Source organism: Phascolarctos cinereus, unplaced genomic scaffold (assembly GCF_003287225.1).
Source record: "Phascolarctos cinereus isolate Bilbo 61053 unplaced genomic scaffold, phaCin_HiC Scaffold_7;HRSCAF=346, whole genome shotgun sequence".
Taxonomy (NCBI): domain Eukaryota; kingdom Metazoa; phylum Chordata; class Mammalia; order Diprotodontia; family Phascolarctidae; genus Phascolarctos; species Phascolarctos cinereus.
The window spans coordinates 86,892,623-86,914,401 of record NW_027556180.1 but is presented as its reverse complement, the minus strand read 5'-3'; the positions used below and the strand labels follow the sequence as shown (position 1 = coordinate 86,914,401).

Here is a 21,779-nt window from a genome sequence, read left to right as displayed (position 1 = left end):
GGTGTGGTGGAGCTTGTAGTGGCTGTGGATGGGAACCCCTCCTCACAGTTACAGGCCAGGAAAGGAAGTAACACCTCACCCCTTACCATACCACCCTGGAAGAACTGAAAATTTCAGGTGCCTACAAGTATCTCTGAAAACAGCCGTACAAACCCCCAAAGCTTGGGACAGTACATTCTCCACATTGGAAGCAGACTCTTACCTTAACAAAGAGTTTAAAACTCAAGTAATTGGCTGGGATCATGAGCAAGCAGTGCAAAAAGAGTCAGACTATATTATCTTACTTTGGTGAAAAAGAAGATCAAAATATACAACCAGAAGAAGACAACAAAGTCAAAGCTCCTACATCCAAAGCCTCCAAGAAAAATATGAATCAGTCCCAGGCCTTGGAAGAGCTCAAAAGGGATTTTGAGAAGCAAGTAAGGGAAGTAGAGGAAAAACTGAGAGTGATGCAAGAAATCATGAAAAACAAGTCAACAGCTTGCTAAAGGAGACCCAAAAAATACTGAAGAAAATAACACCTTAAAAAGCCTAACCCAAATGGCAAAAGAGGTCCAAAAAGCCAATGAGGAGAATGCCCTAAAAAGCAAAATTGGCCAAATGGAAAAGGAAGTCCAAAAGATTACTGAAGAAAATACTTCCTTAAAAATTAGAATAGAGCAATTGGAAGATAGTGACTTTATGAGAAATCACGACACAGTAGAACAAATCCAAAAGAATGAAAAATTAGAAAACAATGTGAAATATCTCATTGGAAAAACAACTGACCTGGAAAATAGATCCAGGAGAGAGAATTTAAAAATTATTGGACTATCTGAAAGCCATGATCAAAAAAAGAGCCTAGACATCATCTTTCAAGAAATTATCAAGGAAAACTGCCCTGATATATTAGAACCAGAGGGCAAAATAGAAATTGAAAGAATCCACAGATCTCCTCCTGAAAGAGATCCCCAAAGGAAAACTCCTAGGAATATTATAGCCAAATTCCAGAGTTCCCAGGTCAAGGAGAAAATATTACAAGCTGCCAGAAGGAAACAATTCAAGTACTGTGGAAACACAATCAGGATAACACAAGATTTAGCAGCTTCTACATTAAAGGACCGCAGGGCATGGAATATAATATTCCAGAGGGCAAAGGAGATAGGATTACAACCAAGAATCACCTACCCAGCAAAACTGAGTATAATCCTTCAGGGGAAAAATGGTCATTCAGTGAAATAGAGGACTTTCAAGCATTCTTGATGAAAAGACCAGAGCTGAATAGAAAATTTGACTTTCAAATACAGGACTCAAGTGGAACATGAAGAGGTAAACAGGAAAGAGAAATCATAAGAGACTTATTAAGATTGAACTGTTTACATTCCTGCATGGAAAGATGATATTTATAACTCATGAGACCTTTGTCAGTATTAGGGTAGTTGGAGGAAAAAAATTATATGTATGTATATGTAGATAGATAGATAGAGGGCACAGGGTGAGTTGAAGATTAAGGGGTCATATCTGGAGAATAAAATTAAGGGATGAGAGAGGATTATACTCAGAGAAGAAGAAAGGGAGAGGTAGAATGGGGTAAATTATCTCACAAAAAAAAAACAGAAAAGTCTCTTACAGTGGAGGGGAAACAGGGGAAGGTGAGAGGGAATGAGTGAATCTTATAGGATTTGGCTTAAGGAGGGAATAACATACACATTCAGTTGGTATGGAAATCTGTCTTACCCTACAGGAAAACAGGGGGAGAAGGGGACAAGAGAGCAGGGGGATGATAGAGAGGAGGGCAGATTGGGAAAGGGGGTAATCAGAAGTAAATACTTCTGAGGAGGGACAGGGTCAAAAGAAAGAATAGAATAAATGGGAGGGCAGGATAGGATTAAGGGAAATAGAGTTAGTTTTTCACAACATGTCTACTATGGACGTGTTTTGCATAACTGCACATGTACAACCTATATTGAGTTGCTTGCCTTTTCAATGAGGGTGGGTGGGGAGGGAGGAAGAGAGAAAATTTGAAACCTAAAGTTTTAAAAACGTGTTTAAAAAAATGTTTTCACATGCTACTGGGAAATATGAAATACAGGAAATGGGGTACAGAAGTCTATCCTACCCTACAGAAAAATAGAAGGGGAAGGGGATAAGAGAAGGGAGAGAGAGAAGAGAGGAAGACTAGGGAAGGGATATTCAGAATGCATGCCATCTTGGGGTTGGGGGAGGGGGAATATGGGGTGAAAAGTTGGAACTCAAAAACTTGTGGAAGTGAATGCTGAAAACTAAAAATAAATAAATTTATATTAAAAAAAGAAAAAAAGAAATGAAGGAGGGAAGGGTTTCAGAGAAACCTTCGGAGGTCTTTAGAGAACTGGGAAGACTCAGATGAACCGATGCAGAGTGAGGTGAGCAGAACCAAGAGGCCAATTTATACCTGAATAACAATCTGGTAAGACTCCAGAATGCTCATCAATGAAATGACCAGCCTTGACTATGGAGAGCCAGAGATGAAGACTTGACTCTTGAAAGATACACAGACTAAACTATCAGAATTAGAATTCTTCATTTGTGGTCAATATGGGAGTATTTTGTTTGAATGTTCAGATTTGTTCAAAGCATTTTCTTTTTCCAGTGGGGAGAGGGGAAGGGGATGAGGTGGGAGGGAGAGAAAATACTTCCTTGTCAATTAATATAAATTTAAAAAAAAAGAAATGATGAGCAGAAAGAGAGGAGAGGAGAGGAGAGGAGAAGAGAAGAGAAGAGAAAAATGATGAGCAGGCTGACTTCAGAAAAACCTGGAAAGACTTGTATGGTCTGATGCAGAATGAAGTGAGCAAAACCAGAACGTTGTACACAGTAACAGCCACGTTGTGTGATGACTAACATTGACAGACAGCCCTTCTCAGCAATGCAAGGATCTAAGACATCTCCAAAGGTCTCATGATGCAAAATGCTATCCACATGCAGAGAAAGAACTATGGAGTCTGAATGCAGATCAAAGCATACTATTTTCACTTTATTTTGTTTTTTGTTTTTCATGGTTTTTCCTTTTGTTCTGTTTCTTCTTTCACAACATGACTAATGTGGAAATATATTTAACATGATTGCATGTGTATAACCTATATCAGATTGCTTGCTGTCTTGGGGAGGGCGGTAGGAGGAAGGAAGAAACATTTGCACCTCAAAATCTTACAAAAATGAATGTTGAAAACTGTCTTTATATATAAGTGGAAAAAATAAAATATTATTTACTTTCTTCAAAAAAATAAAAGAAAAGAAAACTGCCTGTTCATAGCCATCTACTTATTGGGAAATGTTCCTCTTAAATCTTGAATATGATTCCTTTAGCTGAGAAATTTGCCATAAAGATATTTTCCTAGTTACCTCTTTCACCTCTAAACATATCAGCAATTTCTACTCATTGTGCCTAGTTCTACCCTCTACAGCAGGCAAAGTAAATCTAAAAATCTTCAACTAATCTTAAATGGTATGGTCTCCATTCCCCTTCATCTTCCTAGTCATTTTAAAAATATGATAATGAGAATTGAACAAAATCAAATTAACCAGGGCTGAGGATGACCATTCTCTCCCTGTTCTGGATATTATTCTTCTCTTAATGCAGTCTAAGTTAGAATTACCAATTCTGGCTGCATGTGGTAGTAGGTTTGATGGCAACAAGGGGGTCCAGGGTGAAATGTGAAGAATGTCTAAGAAAAGCTAGATAAAGGTCACCTAATTATTTAATTTTTGTTCCTACCCATTCACTGCCAAGAAGAAAAAGTGCAAGCCCCAGGGTAGAAGTTCAAGAACTGAGTGAGTTAAGTTTTACAGGACAGGGAAGGTCTCTAGAGGTCTGGCAGTCCAGGAACGGCAGATAAAAGATGACTAATGTGAAATGTGAAGCATGACTAGCATAGATTCTATTATTATTTATATTATATAGAGAATTATAGTTATGTATATAGCTATATCTATGACGTTCTCATTATGAGATGATGTTAGCATTTACCATACCATTTGCCTTTCTTGTCACTAGAAAGTCTCCATGAGAATATTACAAATATGTTGAGAGTATCCATGAAGAAAATATGAGATAGGAACAGGAGTGTTTTTGCAGAGGATTTTAGAAATCCCACAGTAGATCTCATGCAACTCTCTTAGGGATTGGTGGGGTTTTGTTCTGTGTGGTTTTTTTTTTTGTTTTTACTATGTTTAAGGCTTCTTGAGTTGGAGGAGTTTCCTGAAGGGTATGTCTCTAGGGTAGTATTAGATCTATATCTGTATCTAGATATACATATACATATAGAGTGTATATGTGTGCATAATAGATATGTAGATATATGTAAGTAGTTATATGTAATATATAGATAGAAATATAATAGATATAGACATATATGTATATCTAATGGCTAGATATAGCCATATCATACTGTTAACCCCTAAGGAGCTTGAAATCTACTAAAATTCCAGTTCTTTTTCACATGAACTTCTGTGTGGCCATGACTTCCCTACTCTGTAATTTTAGACTCTGTCATCAGATGTATTAATTATCCTGGACAGCTTCCTGTCATCTATCAATCTGATTACCATGCTATATATAGCATCATCCAAGTCACTAATGAAACTGTGCAAAAAGATTTTCCACTTGACACTTGTGCTTCTGGAAATCCTTCCAACTCAAAAGGTCTAAAGCATAGTTAAAAAGAAAATCCCTAAGAGAGTTACACAAGATAACTATAGGATTTCCAAAATCTTCTGCCAAAAACATGCCTGTTCCTATCTCACATTTTCATCAAGGACACTCTCAATATATTTGTAAATTATTCTTCAGACTTTCTGGTGACAAGAAATGAAAATGATATGGTAAATGCTGATATCATCTGAACCACCTTTCGGCAGCTAGGTACACAGTGAAAAGGGTACTAGGCCTTGAGTTGGAAGATGTGAGTTCAAATCTAGCATCAGACACTTACTAGCAGTGCAAATAATTTAACCTATCTGCCTCAGTTTCCTCAACTGTGAAATTGGGATAATTGGGATAATAACAATATCTACTTCCCAGGGTTGTGAGGATTAAATGAGATATCTGTAAAGTGAAAAGCACAATGCCTGGCACACAGAAGGTACTTAATAAATGCTTATTCCATTCCCCCTGTATCATCCAGGAACTTTCCAACCATTCTGTAGTTTCACTTGTTTCAGATATTTTGAGAACTGATCAATGATCTCAAAATCATGTTGCCTTCAGCATAAACATCTTCTGTGGATACTTGGACTGGTGTTTTTTAGTGCCACACTTCTACTTTCTCTTGTAGCATATTAGGGATGTAGCATATTAGGACAGTGGTTCCACTGTCACTGATGTAGAAATTAATTTGTTATCAAAATCAAAACAGATTTTTTCCATTTTTTACTTAGGTCTCCAGTCAAGCCTTTTGTAAACTCATTTTCCTTCTACCACTTCTCCCTGTTTTAGGAGGTGATACTATTTATTCTTAACATTCCAACAATTTGCTAAGAATTTGCAAATGAGTTTATATTCTAAACTGGCACTGATCTTGGCTGCCATATGTCTGCCAGGCAAAGAGATTTATTCAGCATTTTAAGATCTGCAAAGTGGTTTATGTATATGATTTAGTTTGATTTTCATAACTTCATGAGGTAGGTATTACAAATATTGCCATCTGCATCTTATGATAAAGAAACTAAGACTTAGAGTTTAAATGCACTGAACACAGTCACAATGTATTTTAAAGTATTAGATGCATATTCTGAACTTACGTTTGCTTTATTTACAATCCTATATGCCATTTCTATCACATCATGTACTTCAATCAATGCAAAACACTTACCATGAATACAAGAGAACTCAGATACTGTCTTACTGAGAAAACACCTAATTTTGATAACCAGAATGATGTAGCAGTCAAAGAACACTGGTTTAGAGTACAAGCTCATTTGCAAAATATTATGGGATAGTCCAATGCGAGCAGCTGGTCTTCAGTTTCATTCACAACATATAAAACCTGCCTCACTGCTGATTGCCCTCCAAGACTGGCTTACTGTCCACCTTTTCCTGACTACTATGAGAAGTACTGTGCTCTGGGGATTTCAGCTAGTGCCATCCATGGAAGATCCTCAGCCAAGAAGGAAAAGACAATCACCACAGTAAGCAGCCTGTGAGGAAATAATTTCATATCTTTTTTAAAACTACAATTTGCTTTGTTTAAATCTATGTTAAGTGTATGGACACAGAGCTGTAACTATCTTTAGCCTCTAGGCCCCAGCATGGTAGGGGCTAGGGTGGAGGAGTGGGGAGGGAAGTATACTTCCTTCTTCCTTAGTCTGAGTCCTAGCACGCTGAGGTCCTCCCGGGACCCTGTATCCAAACAGGGAAGGCTATACCATCTCCCCAACCTCCCACTCTTTATCTTCTTCAGGGGGTTTCTTGGTGCTACTGTACTCCTGGCAACTACAACGGACTGTTCCTCTGCAACTGCTTTCCTTACCCCACCACTGAATTCTCAGTAACTGCTGGGAATGAACCTTTTCAGAGCAGTTTGTATCAGAAACCAGGCTATAAAACCTACAGGGCTTTGGAGTGGTTAGTAAGAACAGTATACACAGATACGGGGAGAGAGAGAAGAAAGTTAGAACATTTTAGAAAAGTGGCTTTGGAATATCCTTCAGAGTGGAAAGGACGATCAAATTTCTATGAAGCCTTCTTTGAAATTACGTTCATTTTCTGTTTTTGCCATGTAGCAAGGAAAAAGTCAAAGCTTTAGTCAAGAGGAAATCCTTAAAAAAATAATTTACTGTGCAATAAATACAAATTAATTCCTCTCAAATGAAGTTTATTCTGCAGAGACAGAACCAAAATATTGAAATACAAAGCTGCCTACAGGGGCTTTTGACAACATGCTGCCACAAAGCCCTAAAGCTCCAGATTAGAGAATGTATGTTTTGGATAAGATCTCTGAGCTCATAGGATTTAGAGCTGGAAGGAACCTTAGATAGTTTAATACAATCTTCTCCTTTTACAAGAAACTGCATCAGAAAAAATAAGGGCTTTTCCTAAGATTACATACATAAAGAGCAAGTAGGAGGTCCTCTAACTCTAAATCGATACTATTTCTACCATGTTGCACTATTCACCCAGGCCAATACATATCTGAAAAATAATCTTTACCAAGCTGCAAGAGGTAATCCTCTAGTCTCAGCTTGAAGATTTCCACTGATGGTTACTTACAAATTAGCTCAGTCCACAGTTGAATAACTACATTTATTAGGAAGTTTGTCTTTATTTCAAATCAAAATCTGCCACGGCAACTTCTACTCACTGTTTTTAATGCCTTCCAGTGCCAAACAAAACAAAGCTAATCCCTTAAAAATGCACTTTATTGATGCCTTTTGTCTTAGTATCAAAGCCGTTTCAACTCTTCCCTACACAATAAACCCTCAACAAAGAAAAACAATTAAGAAAAAGAAAAACATATTCTATATAGTGAAGTCCTCAATCTTCACTATAGTTTAAAAAAATATTCTGTCCTTATAATCATATAACCTATGAAGGAAAAGGGATGTTTCATTACTAGAGGTCCTTCAATACTGAGATTTTGCTTCACTTTCCATGACCTTTTCATTTAGATTGCTGTAGCTTTCACTTTTTTTCCAGCTGATAGTCCTGCAGATACTTGAAGACAACTTTTCTATACCCCTTAAGTTCTCTTTTCTCTAGGTTAGACATCTCCAGTTCTTTGACCCAATGATTTTTAATTGCCCCACCATTCTGGTCACCTTCCTCTGGTCTTGTTCCAGTTTGTCAATGGTCCAATGATCAATATAGGACTGAGAAAACAGAACATGATACTTCACATGTGGTCTGACCAAGATAATAATAAAAATCAATATTCACGTAATATCTTCCTCCATTAGATTGTAAGCTCATTGGGAGGGACAGGGAGATGGTCCTGTCCTTTTTTCTTATCTGTATGTCTAGCACTTAGCAGAGTGCTTTGCACATAGTATATATTTAATAAATATTCATTTAATTGAGAGAGCTTGATTTGAAACCCAGCTAAACCTGAACATCCAGAGACTACGTGTAAATGAAACTGAAAGGAGAACAAGCGTCATCATTTCTGCCTTTATAATATTTCTCAAATTTGTTTCCTTCTCTATATCCACCTTAGCTTAGGCCTCTATCATCTCTCATCAGGAAATTGCAACCATTTCTTGATTAGACTCATTCAAATCTAGCCTCCTCCACATAGCTGCCAAAATAATCTTCCTAAAGCACAACACTGAGTGCTGAGTGTCACTAGACCTCAGCTCAAGATGTCAGTGGCTCCTTACTGCTTTGCCTGTGAGGTAAATGCAGACTCCTCAATTTGGAACAATACTAGACTCCCTTCCAAGCTTATTGTACACTGTAGCCCTTCACATAATCTGCATTCCAGACAAATTGGCCTACTTACTGTTCCTTGAACTTTGCACTTCATCTCCTGCCTCTATGCTTTTGCACAGATTGGCCTGTAGTGTTAGAATACAGTCCCTCTATATCTGTAAAAGCAGATCCCTCCAAGGTTCAGCCTATGTGCCTTTTCCAATGGGAATCTTTTCCAGATCCTATTAGTTGTTATTGCTTTCTCCATCCTTCCTAAAGTCTCTCTCTCCAAAGTTAGAGCTAGAAAGAATCTTGGAGGTGATCAAGTCTAACTCCCTTATTTCACAGTTGAGGAAAATTATTCTCAGGGAGAGACATATTTAAATTCACATACACTAGAGTCAGAATTTGAACCTAGGCCCTCTAACTTCAGAGCCAGTGCTCTAGGCACTACACTAAATCTATTTACATAATGCATCCTACAGAGATATAAGCTCTTTGGGAATATATGCACCATGCGATATAGCATCCAAATTATTAAGGGTAAAGTTAAGTGAACTACAGGAAGAAATAGACAGTGTGAGAGTTAGGCAAGGGTTAAGTTTCCACAAAGATGAAACAGTGCAGAGAGTTATAAAAACAACTCAAGGAAGCAGTTACACCACAGGTGGGCTTAGCCAATAAGAAGTAAGCTGATGGTTCCAAGAAAATCACAAAATCAAGATAAGGGCCCATCAGACTCAAACAGTTTGGGGTCCACCTGAAGACACTGGCAAAATGTTATTGCACATGCTTAATGAGCTTCATTATTATTAACTGACACACCCCATATAATATTAGAATCTTATTAATGGATCACGGGATGCATGACGACAAGAGGGGGGACATGTTTGAACATATCAAGGGGGAAACAGAGATGGAACTTATAAGGAAGGTTGTAACCCAGAAAGGAACAGACCAATCTAGGCCTGGAAGGTGCTTCGCACACGCCTAACTGCATAAAAGCACTTCTGTACTCAGTGCTCTCTCCCCGTTTCTGGCCAGAAATGTCTAAATCCTCTGGACTCTCTCTGTAATAAACTTTTCTTGAAATTGTGGTTGAAAACTACCATCTGGTCCATCTGTCCTTGGATATCTTCTTTGTCACTTTACAAGTTATGTGTGCTGATAGTGTTGATGCTGTTATCACTAATTATGTAAATAAAATTAAGTATGACAGTCAAAAAAAATTTAAAAAATAAACTTTTCTTGACACTGAAATTTTAGTGTTAAGCGTGTTTCTAACAACAGCAAAACTATACTAGTAGGGGACCTCAACCTCTCCATCTCAGAACTATATAAATCTCACCACAAAATAAGCAAGAAAGAAGTTAAGGATATGAACATAATTTTAGAAAAGTTAGATATGGTAGACCTCTGTGGAGAAAACTGAATGGGAACAAAAAGGAATATACCTTTTTCTCAGCTGTACATAGTACTTATACAAAAACTGACCATGTACCTGGGCATAAAAACCTCACAATCCAATGCACAAAGCAGAAATATTAAATGCATCCTTTTCAGATCATGATGCAATAAAAAGTACATGTAACAAAGGGTCATGAAAAGACAGACTAAAGATTAATTGGAAACTAAATACTCTAATCCTAAAGAATGAGTAGGTCAAATAACAAATCATAGAAACAATAACTTCACTCAAGAGAATGACAATAATGAGATAATATACCAAAACTTAAGGGATACAGCCAAAGCAGTTCTTAGGGGAAATTTTATACTTCTAAATGCTTACACAAATAAAATAGGCAAAGAAGAAATCAATGACTTGGTCATACAACTAAAAAAACTAGAAAAAGAACAAATTAAAAATCCCCAATTAAACACCTATTTAGAAATTCTGAAAATCAAAGCAGAGATTAATAAAATTGAAATTAAGAAAACTACTGAATAAATAAAACTAAGAGCTGGTTTTATTAAAAAAAAAACAACAATAAAATAGATAAACTTTTGGTAAATTTCATTTAAAAAAAGAAAGAAGAAAACCAAATTACCAGTATCAAAAATGAAAAGGGTGAATTTACCACAAATGAAGAGGAAACTAAAACAATAATTAAGAGCTATTTTGCCCAACTGTATGCCAATAAGTCTGACAATCTAAGTGAAATGGATGAAAATTTACAAAAATATAAATTGCCCAGATTAACAGAAGAGGAAATAAAATATTTAAATAACCCTATTTCAGAAAAATAAATTGAACAAGCCGTCAATGAACTCCCTAAGAAAAAAATCTCCAGGGACAGAAGGATTTACAAGTAAATTCTATCAAACATTTAAAGAATAATTAATTCTAATTAATTCTAATACTATATAAACTATTTGGAAAAACAGGTGAAGGAGTCCTACCAAATTCTTTTTATGACGCAAATATGGTGCTGATTGATACCTAAACCAGGAAGAGCCAAAACAGAGAAAGAAAATTATAAGCCAATTTCTCTAATGAAAATAGATGCAAAAATTTTAAATAAAATACTAGCCAAGAGACTTCAGCAACTCATCACTAGAATAATACACTATGACCAAGTGGGATTTATACCAAGAATGCAGGGCTGGTTCAATACTGGGAAAACTATCAGCATAATTGACCATATGAATAACAAAATTAACAGAAATCATATGATTATCTCAATAGACGCAGAAAAAGCTTTTGACAAGATATAACACCCATTTCTCTTAAAAACATTGGAGAACATAGGAATCAATGGAGTTCTCCTTAAAATGATAAGTAGCATCTATCAAAAACCATCAGCAAGCATTATATGTAATGGGGATAAGCTAGAATCATTTCCAGTAAGATCAGGGGTAAAAAACAATAATGCCCTTTATCACCACTGTTATTTAATATTGTACTAGAAATGTTAGTTTTAGCTATAAGAAAAGAAAAATAAATTGAAGGAATTAGAATAGGCAATGAGGAAAAGAAACTATTACTCTTTACAGATGATATGATAGTATACTTAGAGAATCTTAGAGAATCAACTAAAAAACTTCTTGAAATAATTAACAACTTTAGCAAAGTTGCTGGATATAAAACAAATCCACATAAATCACCGGCATTTCTATATGTTATTAACAAAATCCAGCAGCAAGAAACAGAGAAATTCCATTTAAAGTAATTATAAACAATACAAAATATTTGGGAGTTTAACTGCCAAGACAAACCCAGGAACCATATGAACATAATTACAAAACACTTTTCACACAAATAAATTCAGATCTAAATAATTTTAAAAATACCAGTTGCTCGAGGGTAGGCCGAGCTAACATAATAATGACAATTCTACTTAAATTAATTTACTTATTCAATGCCATACCAACTAAACTACCACTAAGCTTCTGGGATAAGAACCCACTATTTGACAAAAACTGCTGGGAAAACTGGGAAATAGTATGGCAGAAACTAGGCATAGACCAACATTTTACAACCTATACCAAGATAAGGTCAAAATGGGTACACAATTTAGACATAAAGGGTGAAACTATAAGCAAATTAGGAAAGCAAGTAATAATTTACCTGTCAAATCGATGGAGAACAGAAAAATTTATGACCAAACAAGAGACAGACAATAGTATGAAATGCAAAATGAATGATTTTGATTACATTAAATTAAAAATGTTTTGCACAAACAAAGCAAATGTAACCAAGATTATAAGGGAAGCAGAAAGCTGGGAAACAATTTTTATAGCCAATGTCTCTGATAAAGGCCTCATTTCTTTTTTTGTTTTGTTTTGTTTTTTTGGCTAGGCAATGGGGTTAAGTGACTTGCCCAGGGTCACACAGCTAGTAAGTGTTATGTGTCTGAGGTCGCATTTGAACTCAGGTCCTCCTGAATCCAGGGCCAGTGCTCTATCCACTGTGCCACCTAGCTGCCCCTCATTTCTAAAATATATAGAGAACTGAATCAAATCTATAAAAATACAAGTCATTCCCCAATTGCTAAATAGTCAAAGGATATGAACAGCCATTTTCAGAGCAAGAAATTGAAGCTATCTATAGTCATGAAAAAATGCTCTAAATCCCTGTTGATTAGAGAAATGCAAATCAAAACAACTCTATCAGACTAGCTAATATGACAAAAAAGGAAAATGACAAACGTTGGAGAAGACATGGGAAAATTGGAATATTTGTTTATTGTAGGTGGAGCTGTGAACTGATCCAACGATTCTGGAGAACAATTTGGAACTGTCCCCAAAGGGCTATAAAACTGTGTATACCCTTTGATCCAGCAATACCACTACTAGGTCTGTATCCCAAAGAGATCATAAGAAGGGGAAAAGGACCCACACGTACAAAAATATTTATAGCAGCTCTTTTTGTTGTGGCAAAGAATAGGAAATTGAGGGATGGGCCATCAATTGGGGAATGGATGAACAAGTTGTGGTATATGAATGTAATGGAATACTACTGTTCCATAAGAAATGGTGACCAGGTGAACTTCAACCTGGAAAGACTTGCATGAACCAATGCTGAATGAAGTGAGCAAAACCAGGAGAATACTAAACAGCAACACTGTGTGATGACTGACTTTGTTAGACTTGGCTTTTCTGAGCAATGCAATGATCTAAGACATCTCCAAAAGATTCATGATGTAAAATGCTATCCATATCCAGAAAAAGAACTATGGAGTCCGAATACAGATCAAAGCATACTATTTTCTCTTTTATTGCTTTTTTTGTTTTTTCTTTCTCACGGTTTTTTCCTTTTGTTTTGATTCTTTCACAACATGACCAATGTGGAAATATGTTTAATATGATCATACATGTATACCCTATATCAGATTGCATGCCATCTTAGAGAGGGGGAAATTTAGAACTCAAAATCTTATAAAAGTGAGTGTTAAAAACTAAAAATAAATAAATTTTTTAAAAATTAAAATAAAAAATAAGCTCTTTAGGGTTGTAAATATCTTTCTGCCTTTCCTTTGCATCCTTTGAGCTTAGCACACTGCCTTTTTAAGTGGCTTAATTTTAAGTGCTTAATAATGCTTACTGTATTAGATCAGATCAGATCTTGTGACATTTCTATGAGAATGTCAATTATTGCAGCACTATAAAAAATGAATGTAAAAGATAATGACTCCATAAGATAATAAGTATCAAAAGAAAATGTAAGATATAGCCTAAAAATAAAACTTATCTAGAAAATAAATTGAGAAAATGGAATAATCATTGTACTACCTTAAAGCCATGACCAAAAAAAAAAACAAAAAGGGGGGTGAGTGCTGTCTAAACATCATATTTTAAGAAATCACAAAAGAAAACTGCCCAAATGTCTTAGAACCTTGGGCAATGTGGAAATAGCTACCTTTTGAAAGAAACCCCAAAATAGAAACTACCAGGGACAGATAACCAAAATCTAGAACTTCTAGGCCAAAGAAAAAGTACTGCAAGCAGCCAGAAAGAAAACCTTAAAGGAATGTCATCTTCCTAACCAGATCTCATTCCTTTCTTCTTCATATCCACCATTCTCTACAACCCTGACTACACAATTCTTCTATTCCAGAGCAAGTTAGCTTGAAATGTAAATATCCATAGTATTTGCCTAAGACATCTCTCATTGATAACATTGTTCCTATGACACCAACAACCTACTGTGGTTGTTTTAGGGAAAAAATAAATAATGTTTGATAGAATGTGCCTTATCAACGCCCAAAATTATTTTCCCTATACTCTTCTTATCTGCTTATGGCTCCAGGGAGACCAACCAAGAGTGGCTACATAAGGAGGAGTGGGGAGTATACTAGAAGTCCCAAGGAGCAGCAGTGATCAGGATGGGTATGGCAGCAGGTCCGGTGGCATTTGGAGCAGGACACCCCAAAGCTCCAGGGCCCTAGCACCTGGTCCTGAGACACAATGGAAGGCTTATAACACCCAGGAAGTAATCTGAGCCTCAAAGGTGTGTGTGGGGGGGGTCTACCCTGGGAAGAGGAGGTCAGCACAGGAACCCAGGGATTACATAAAGACCAACTAAGACTGACAATACTACCCCAAAGAGGGCAGAGTTTGGCTGTTTCACAAAACCCCAGTTAATGGAAACTGTGGGGATGCCCATCAATTGGGGAATGGCTAAATAAGTTGATCATGATGGAATATTACTGTAACATAAGAAATGATGAGCTTGTTGATTTTAGAAAAAACATGGAAAGACTTGTATGAAATAATGAAGAGCAAAATGAGCAGAACAAGAGAACATTGTATACAGTAACAGTAATAATTTTAAGAGCAGTTAACTTTGGGTGGTGCAGGGGCTAGAGTGCTGGCCCTGGATTCAGGATGACCTGAGTTCAAATCGGGGCTCAGACACATAACATTTACTAGCTGTGTGACCCTGTGCAAGTCACTTAACCCCACTGCCTAGCCAAAAAAAAAAAGAAAAGAAAAGAAAGAAAGAAAAGAAAAGAACAACTTTGGAGGAAAAATCCTGGAACAGCTGAACCAGAAGAAAGATGCAGTGCAGCAGTCCAGTAGACAAGGCAGCTTGAGGGATTAACCAGGAAAGGCCCCTTTTATCCTGGGGGAAGGGGAGCAGTACAGATCAGGAAGCGTCCCAGCAAGCTAGTGGAAAGCCCCACTTCAGCATACTAGGAGGACATCCTGAAGCTCAGGTGGTGGAGCTGGCAAACACCAACACCTGGACCATCCCCCCCACCACCCCCTCGGCCTCTCCCAGAGCCTCACTGAGGGTGGGGGAAGTGGTGGAAACCAGCCTGGAAAACCACCAGGTACCTGGGCATTCTACAGCAACCAGCTCTCCCAGTGCTTCAGCGAAACTAAGGGAAGCAGCACTCCAAGGGGCCCCAGGTGGATAAACACCCTACAACATCCATCTGAAAGGAGCTGAAGAAAGCAAAAGGAAAGAAAGGCCCAGTTAAGCAGTAAATCTCCAGGAGCCACACTACCCAATCCTACCCCTAGAGTTCCAGTGTTGCTGATGCCAGCCCAACATCAGGTAAGCTGCCAGAACCCTACAGACTTCAACTGCCAACACTGGAAGCCCTAGCACACAAAGCCAGTGACCAGGCCCTAGGCTCCCAACACAAGAAGCTTGGGTCAGTGCCCTTTGCTACCCAGCAGAAAAGCTCAATCTCTTTAAGGGCCAGGAAACAAGCAAACACCATGAGCAAAAGGAAAGGTACGACAGATTCTTACTATGGGAAGAGTAGAAGATAAGGCAGAAATTCTGAAGAGGACAACACCGTCCAACTTCAAAAGGGAATATGAATTGGTCTGAAGACCAAAAAGCCTTCTTAGAAAAGCTCAAGAAGGATTTTAAAAGTCAAATGAGAGAGCTAGAAGAAAAAATGGGAAAAGAAATGAGAGATATGCAAGAGAGAGTCAATAGCTTGGAAAAGGAAGGACAAAAATTAACTGTAGAAAACAAATCCTTAAAAAATACAATTGGCCAACTGGAAAAAAAGTACATTGAAGAAAAGTCTCTTAAAAATACAATTGGCCAAGTGGGGAAGGAGATACAAAATCTAATATAAGAAAACAATCTGTTAAAAAACAGAATTGGGCAAATGAAAGCTAATGACTATGAGAGAGCAAGAATCAGTCTAACAAAAATAAAAGAATGAAAAAATTGATGAAAATGTAAAATACCTCACTGAAAAAACTGACCAGTTTATTAATTATTCTTAGATTATCTCTCTTCAATCTGTTTTCCAAGTCACTTGTTTCTGCTATGAAATGCCTTCTATTTTCTTTTGTTTTTCCAGTTTTTCACTTTCTGTTAATATTTCTTGTTGTCTTATGGTCATTACCTTCAATATGGTTCATTCTAATTTCCAAGGAGGTTTTTTTTTAAATTAGGTAAGGTTTTATATTTGTTGTTCTAAGTTGTTATTTCCCTTTCCAATTCTTCACTCCATCCTTTTCATTTTTCTTCAAAATTTTTTCATTTACTGTTTTTATATTATTCATAAAAATATTTTAAGCTTTTTTAACTCCCGTTTCATTTCTTCAAAGAATTCTTCTTCTAAGTTGAATTTGTGCCTATACTGCATTTATCTTTGAGGCTTTCTCACAGATGTTTGGGAGCCATTCTTTTCTTCTGAGTTTATATTGTGGACATCCCTGGGGGGATTCTCTTTTTGTTTCCTGATTCTTCAGCCTACTTCCTGACTTTGGACTTTATGAAAGAGCCCAACTCTTTGACACTTTGGAAGGAATGTCTAATCTGAAAATGCTAATGCTTTCTTGGGTATATTAAGTGTTGTGTTATTCCAGGATCTCAGAGGCAGCTTAAGCTGGGACCTGCAAGCTTTCAGTGCTCCCAAAGTGATGAAGGGAAAGTGTGATTGCTATCTCTCCTTGGTCTAGGCTCTGCAAACTCCTGACCTGGATTTGTGACTGAGTAACAGACCTTGGGGCTTGGCCCATTTGGAGTTTTAGCAGACTGCTGCTGGTCAGTCACTACTGGAGTTGTAGGGACAGAGGAGGAGCTTGCTGTACTTTTTCCTGCTACTCCACTATTTTGGCTCTGCCTCTATAGATTCTTTAAAGAAGCAGGGACTTCTAAAGACCATTATCTTAAGCCCTTCATTTTACAGATGAGACACTATGGGTCACAAAAATACTTGCTCAAGATCACACAACTAGTTAGTCCCAGGTCTCCTGACTTCTACTTCAATTCTCTTTCTACTATGCCAAAATGTCTCAAGGCATGACCAAGAATCTGCTGCTGCTAACAAAAATGGATGTATAAAAAAGTATGATAAAAGCAAGAAAAGATTTAGTTTCAGTGATTTTTTACTGCCTTAGAAAGTACTAAACTTTGCAATATTTCAAATACTTTAAATCCATCAATAAAAGAAAGCAATTTAATAAATTAACTAAATATACCCACTTTCATTTTTTAAATTACAACCATTTTTCATGTTAGTAATGCTCTAATAAAAAATTCTGACATACAACCTTAGTCTACAAGGCTGAAGCAATCATCTCAGAACTTAAACCAACCATTACTACTGACAAATTTAATTCTAATTTTTCTCAAAGGAAAGAAAGTTCAATTCAAAATCAATATTATGCTCCATTTAAAACAACTGAACAATGTTATAATCAAACCTTCTGGGATAAATAACACTGCTGATTGAAAATATCAGCAATAGTCAATCAATAAATAAACATTTATTAAGCACACATCATGAGTCAGATACTACTAAGCACTGGGGATACAAAAAGAGGCAAAAAATAGTCCCTTACCTCCAAGGGCTTACAATTTAATGAGTGAGACAACAGGCAAACAAATATGTACAAAGCAAGCAAGGGCAAATAGGAAATGATTAACAGAAAGAAAGGCCTGGCATTAAAGGGGGGGGGGGGGCTAGGTGGCACAGTGGATAGAAGCACCGGCCCTTAAGTCAGGAGTTCCTGAGTTCAAATCTGGCCTCAGACCAAACACTTGACACTTACTAGCTGTGTGATCCTGGGCAAGTCACTTAACCCCAACTGACTTTAAAAAAAAAAAAGGGTTGGGGAAGGCTCCTGTAGAAGGCGGAATTTTAGTTGACTTAAAGGAAAACAGGAAGGTCACACTCAGAATGGAGGAGGGAGAGCGACAGCATTCTAAGCATGGGAGATAGCCAGAGAGAATGCCAGAGCCAAGAAATGGAGTGTCTTGTTCATGGAACAGCCAGGAAAGGCCAGTGTTATTGGACGAAAAAGTACATGTTAGGGAATAAGGTGTAATAAAACTAGAAAGGTAGGAGGGGCTAGGTTATGAACAGCTTTGAATGCCAAAAAGGAGTACTTATATTTGCCTTTGGAGGCAAAGGGAAGTCACTAGAGTTTACTAAATAGGGATGTTTATATGATCAGACCTGTATTTTAAGAAAATCATGTTAGAGACTGAATGGGAGATGGCTTGGAGTGGGAAAAGATATGAAGCAGACAGGCTATGACAATGATCAAGGTGTGAGGTGATGAGGACCTGAACTAGAGACTGGTGGTAGCATCAGATGAGAGGATACATATTTGAGATACATAGCAAAAATCAAATTAACAGACCCTGGAAACTAATTGGATATGAGGGAGTGAGAGATAGTGAGGAACCAGGAGGATGCTGTTACCCTGTACAGGAATGAAGGGGTTGGGGAGAGGGTTCAGGGGTATAAGTCCTGTTTTAGACATACTGAGTTTAAGATGGCTATCAGATAATCATGTCTAAAAGGCAGTTGGAGATGTGAGACTGGAGTTCAGCAGAGAATTTGGGGTAGGATAGGTAGATTTAAGAATCATCAGCATAGAGATGGTAATTATATACATGGGAGTTGATCAATAAAGTTAAGGGTTGAAATGGTTCTGAAGGATAGGGACTAAAAGATCAGTAGTATCACTGGGCTAAAAAGTATGCACATTTTAGTGTCTTTTGGGGAATAGTTCCAAATTGCTTTTCAGAATGGTTGGACCAATTCACAGTTCCACCAATAGTATGGGGAAGTGTACCTTTTTTCCCCCCACAATCTTCCCATATTTGTCATTTTCTTCTTCTGTCTTCTTTGATAGGTTCAAGGTGGAACCTCAAAATTGCTTTAATTTGAATTTCTCTAATTAGTAGGGATTTACAACATTTTGTCAGATGATTTTTGATAGCTTGGATTTCTTCCTTTGAAACTATTTGTTCATATCCTTTGATCATTTATCTATGAGGTAATGGTTCTTAGTCTTATAAATTTGAATCAACTCATGTATCTTGGATATGAGACCTTTTTCAGTGAAATCTGTTATAAAAAAAATTTTCCAAGTCACCTGTTTCCCACTTTTTCATGTATTCTCTAATTATTCCCTTTACATTATCACATTTAGTCCTTCATTTCCTATCAGTTGCTCTGCTTAGTTTCAACTACAAGAATATCCTTTCTCCCCTAGCTTATCACCTAAAATTTCATCAACATAGAGACTGACTCAGCTTTGATAATTCAACACCTCAACAATCTCCGTAGCCTCTCCCCTCTTTTTTTTTTTTTTTGGTTAGGAAATGGAGTTAAGTGACTTGCCCAGGGTCACACAGCTAGTAAGTGTTATGTGTCTGAGGCCGAATTTAAACTCAGGTCCTCCTGAATCCAGGGCTGGTGCTCTATCCACTGCGCCACCTAGCTGCCCCATAGCCTCTCCCCTCTTAACCGGAGAATACAGCAAAAAACTCCTTCTTTTGCAGTGGGCTCAGAATTCTCCACCAGTTGCTCTGCTTGGTACTCTCCTGACTTTTGAGCTTGCTTTTATGTATTGTCTTCCCTCATTAGATTGTAAACTCCTTAAGGTAATGAATTAGTCTTTCTTTCTCCTTTTTGTATCCCCAGCACTTAGCACAGTGCCTGGTACATAGTGAATACATAATACATGCTTATAGAATACTGATTAGATTGAATCTGAATTCTTTGAGCAAATAAAATCTATCTTACCCATTCAAATTTCTTAGTTCATTGCTCTAACTTGGGTCCTATATTCTACTTACACTAATCTCCTTTATATCATCTACATAGTCCATCCTTACTCTCATATTAGTTCTTTCTGCCACTTGTAACAGCCTCTCTCCATAAAACCAAATCTTACATTTTCTTCTTTAACTACCTCTTTGATAATGGTTTCTTTTATTTTCTGTAGGGCTTATAGTTCATTTACACATTTTTATACACATATCAACAGTTGCCATAGATGTCTAATCATTTCAACTAGACTGTAAATTCATCAAAGACAAGAATCACCGTGTGCTGTCCACACAAATGGTGTTCAATTTACAGATAAAAATTATTAAATAAAAAACCCAAAGCAAAGAAACTTCAGATATCTACTTAAGAAAGAAAATCATACACTGGACTAAAAAAAAGACAACCAAAAATCCCAACCACAATGTTATATTGCCCGATATGTATTATTATTATTTCCCTGACTATATTAATAAATATAACATCTAAGGATAAAAGTGAAGAAACTATGAAAGTGCCTAAACAGAAAAAAAAAATCCAGATAACTAAATCTGAAACTGTCCATGTTAATGCTTGTATTCTCCCCATTACCTAATCAACTGAACTAATTCTTGTCTCAAAAAAATTTTTTTAATAGTACTATTAGCTTGCAGAGTCTGATACAGGGAAAACTATTGACAAAGGAATACATCATTATTCAAGAGAACCAGAAATCAAGTATTCAAAGATGTCCAAGATAAGGAGGAAAAGGTTCACTTTTGGGTAAATTGGTTATATTTTCTGTGTCCAGTGCATTTTAAGATAATAAATAATTTGTTTTAGAAACCATACTTTGGTAATCAATATCAAATTGTTACTATAGTTTGAGCGGACCTTTAAGATACTTATATTTCAAATCTAGAAACTATAATGCTGAAAATAACAAATTCACTGCTCTCAGAATAGTATTCAACTAACTCTCAGTTGTTCCTGTCTCCCTAGGACTCCTTCCTTTCCCTCCCCCTACTTCAAGGCTATTTATTGTTTAGGTATGGCAATAAAGTACCCAAGGAAATTCTAAAACATCAAGAAAGGAAGACTAATTTTTATTATTTTTGTTGTTGTTGAATCTCTGGGGTTCTTTAAGTAAACTATTATAAACAAATAATTTTGCCTCTTTACCTATGTAGTTTTAGTTAACTTGCCTATGTAGTTTCATTCATTTATTTATTTTCTTGCTTTTTCTTATTGCTATATATCTTCTAGAACTACACCAACCAATAGTAAAGAAAATGGGTGTTTTGTTTTACCCCTGATCTTTTTCTTTTTTGTGAGGCAATTGGGGTTAAGTGACTTGCCCAGAATCACACAGCTAGTAAGTGTCATGTATCTGAGACCACATTTGAACTCAGATCCTCCTGACTCCAAGGCCAGAGCTCTGTCTACTGCGCCATCTAGCTGCCCCTAACCCTGATCTTATTGGAAAAAGTTTCTCTGTCACAAAAGCTCTTAAGAAAGATATATCGTTTACCTTTTTAATGAAAGGTACATTTATTTCTGTGCTTTTTTTTTTAGTATTTTAACATGAGTGCTGTATTGGGCCAAACTTTTTTTCTGTATGTAAAGAAAAAGAAAGATTAATTTCCCCACTAAATCCATGTCATGCTCAAAAGAATGAGCTTAAGAAGGAAAAAAATGTTTTCTGGGTCCAAGTTTTGGGACCTTTTGGATAAAGAACAAAGTTTACAACTAAGACACATCTTACGAAAAAGTGAAATGTATAAGACCTTTGACCAAGAAAATTTTCTCCAAATCTTATCAGTGTAACTCTAGAAATTCAAGTTAAGAGACAGCATAGACAATAATACATACTGATAAATATCTGTATAACTGTGGGCAAGTCATTTAACCTCTCTGTCCTTAGAGCAAATCTCCAGGTCTTATCTACTAAG

General features: G+C 36.7%; 1 protein-coding gene across 1 annotated transcript in view; it reads right to left on the bottom strand.

Moving 5' to 3' along the window:
- Nucleotides 1-21,779, bottom strand: part of HYCC2 (hyccin PI4KA lipid kinase complex subunit 2) — a 96,485-nt gene that overhangs the window by 70,649 nt on the left and 4,057 nt on the right.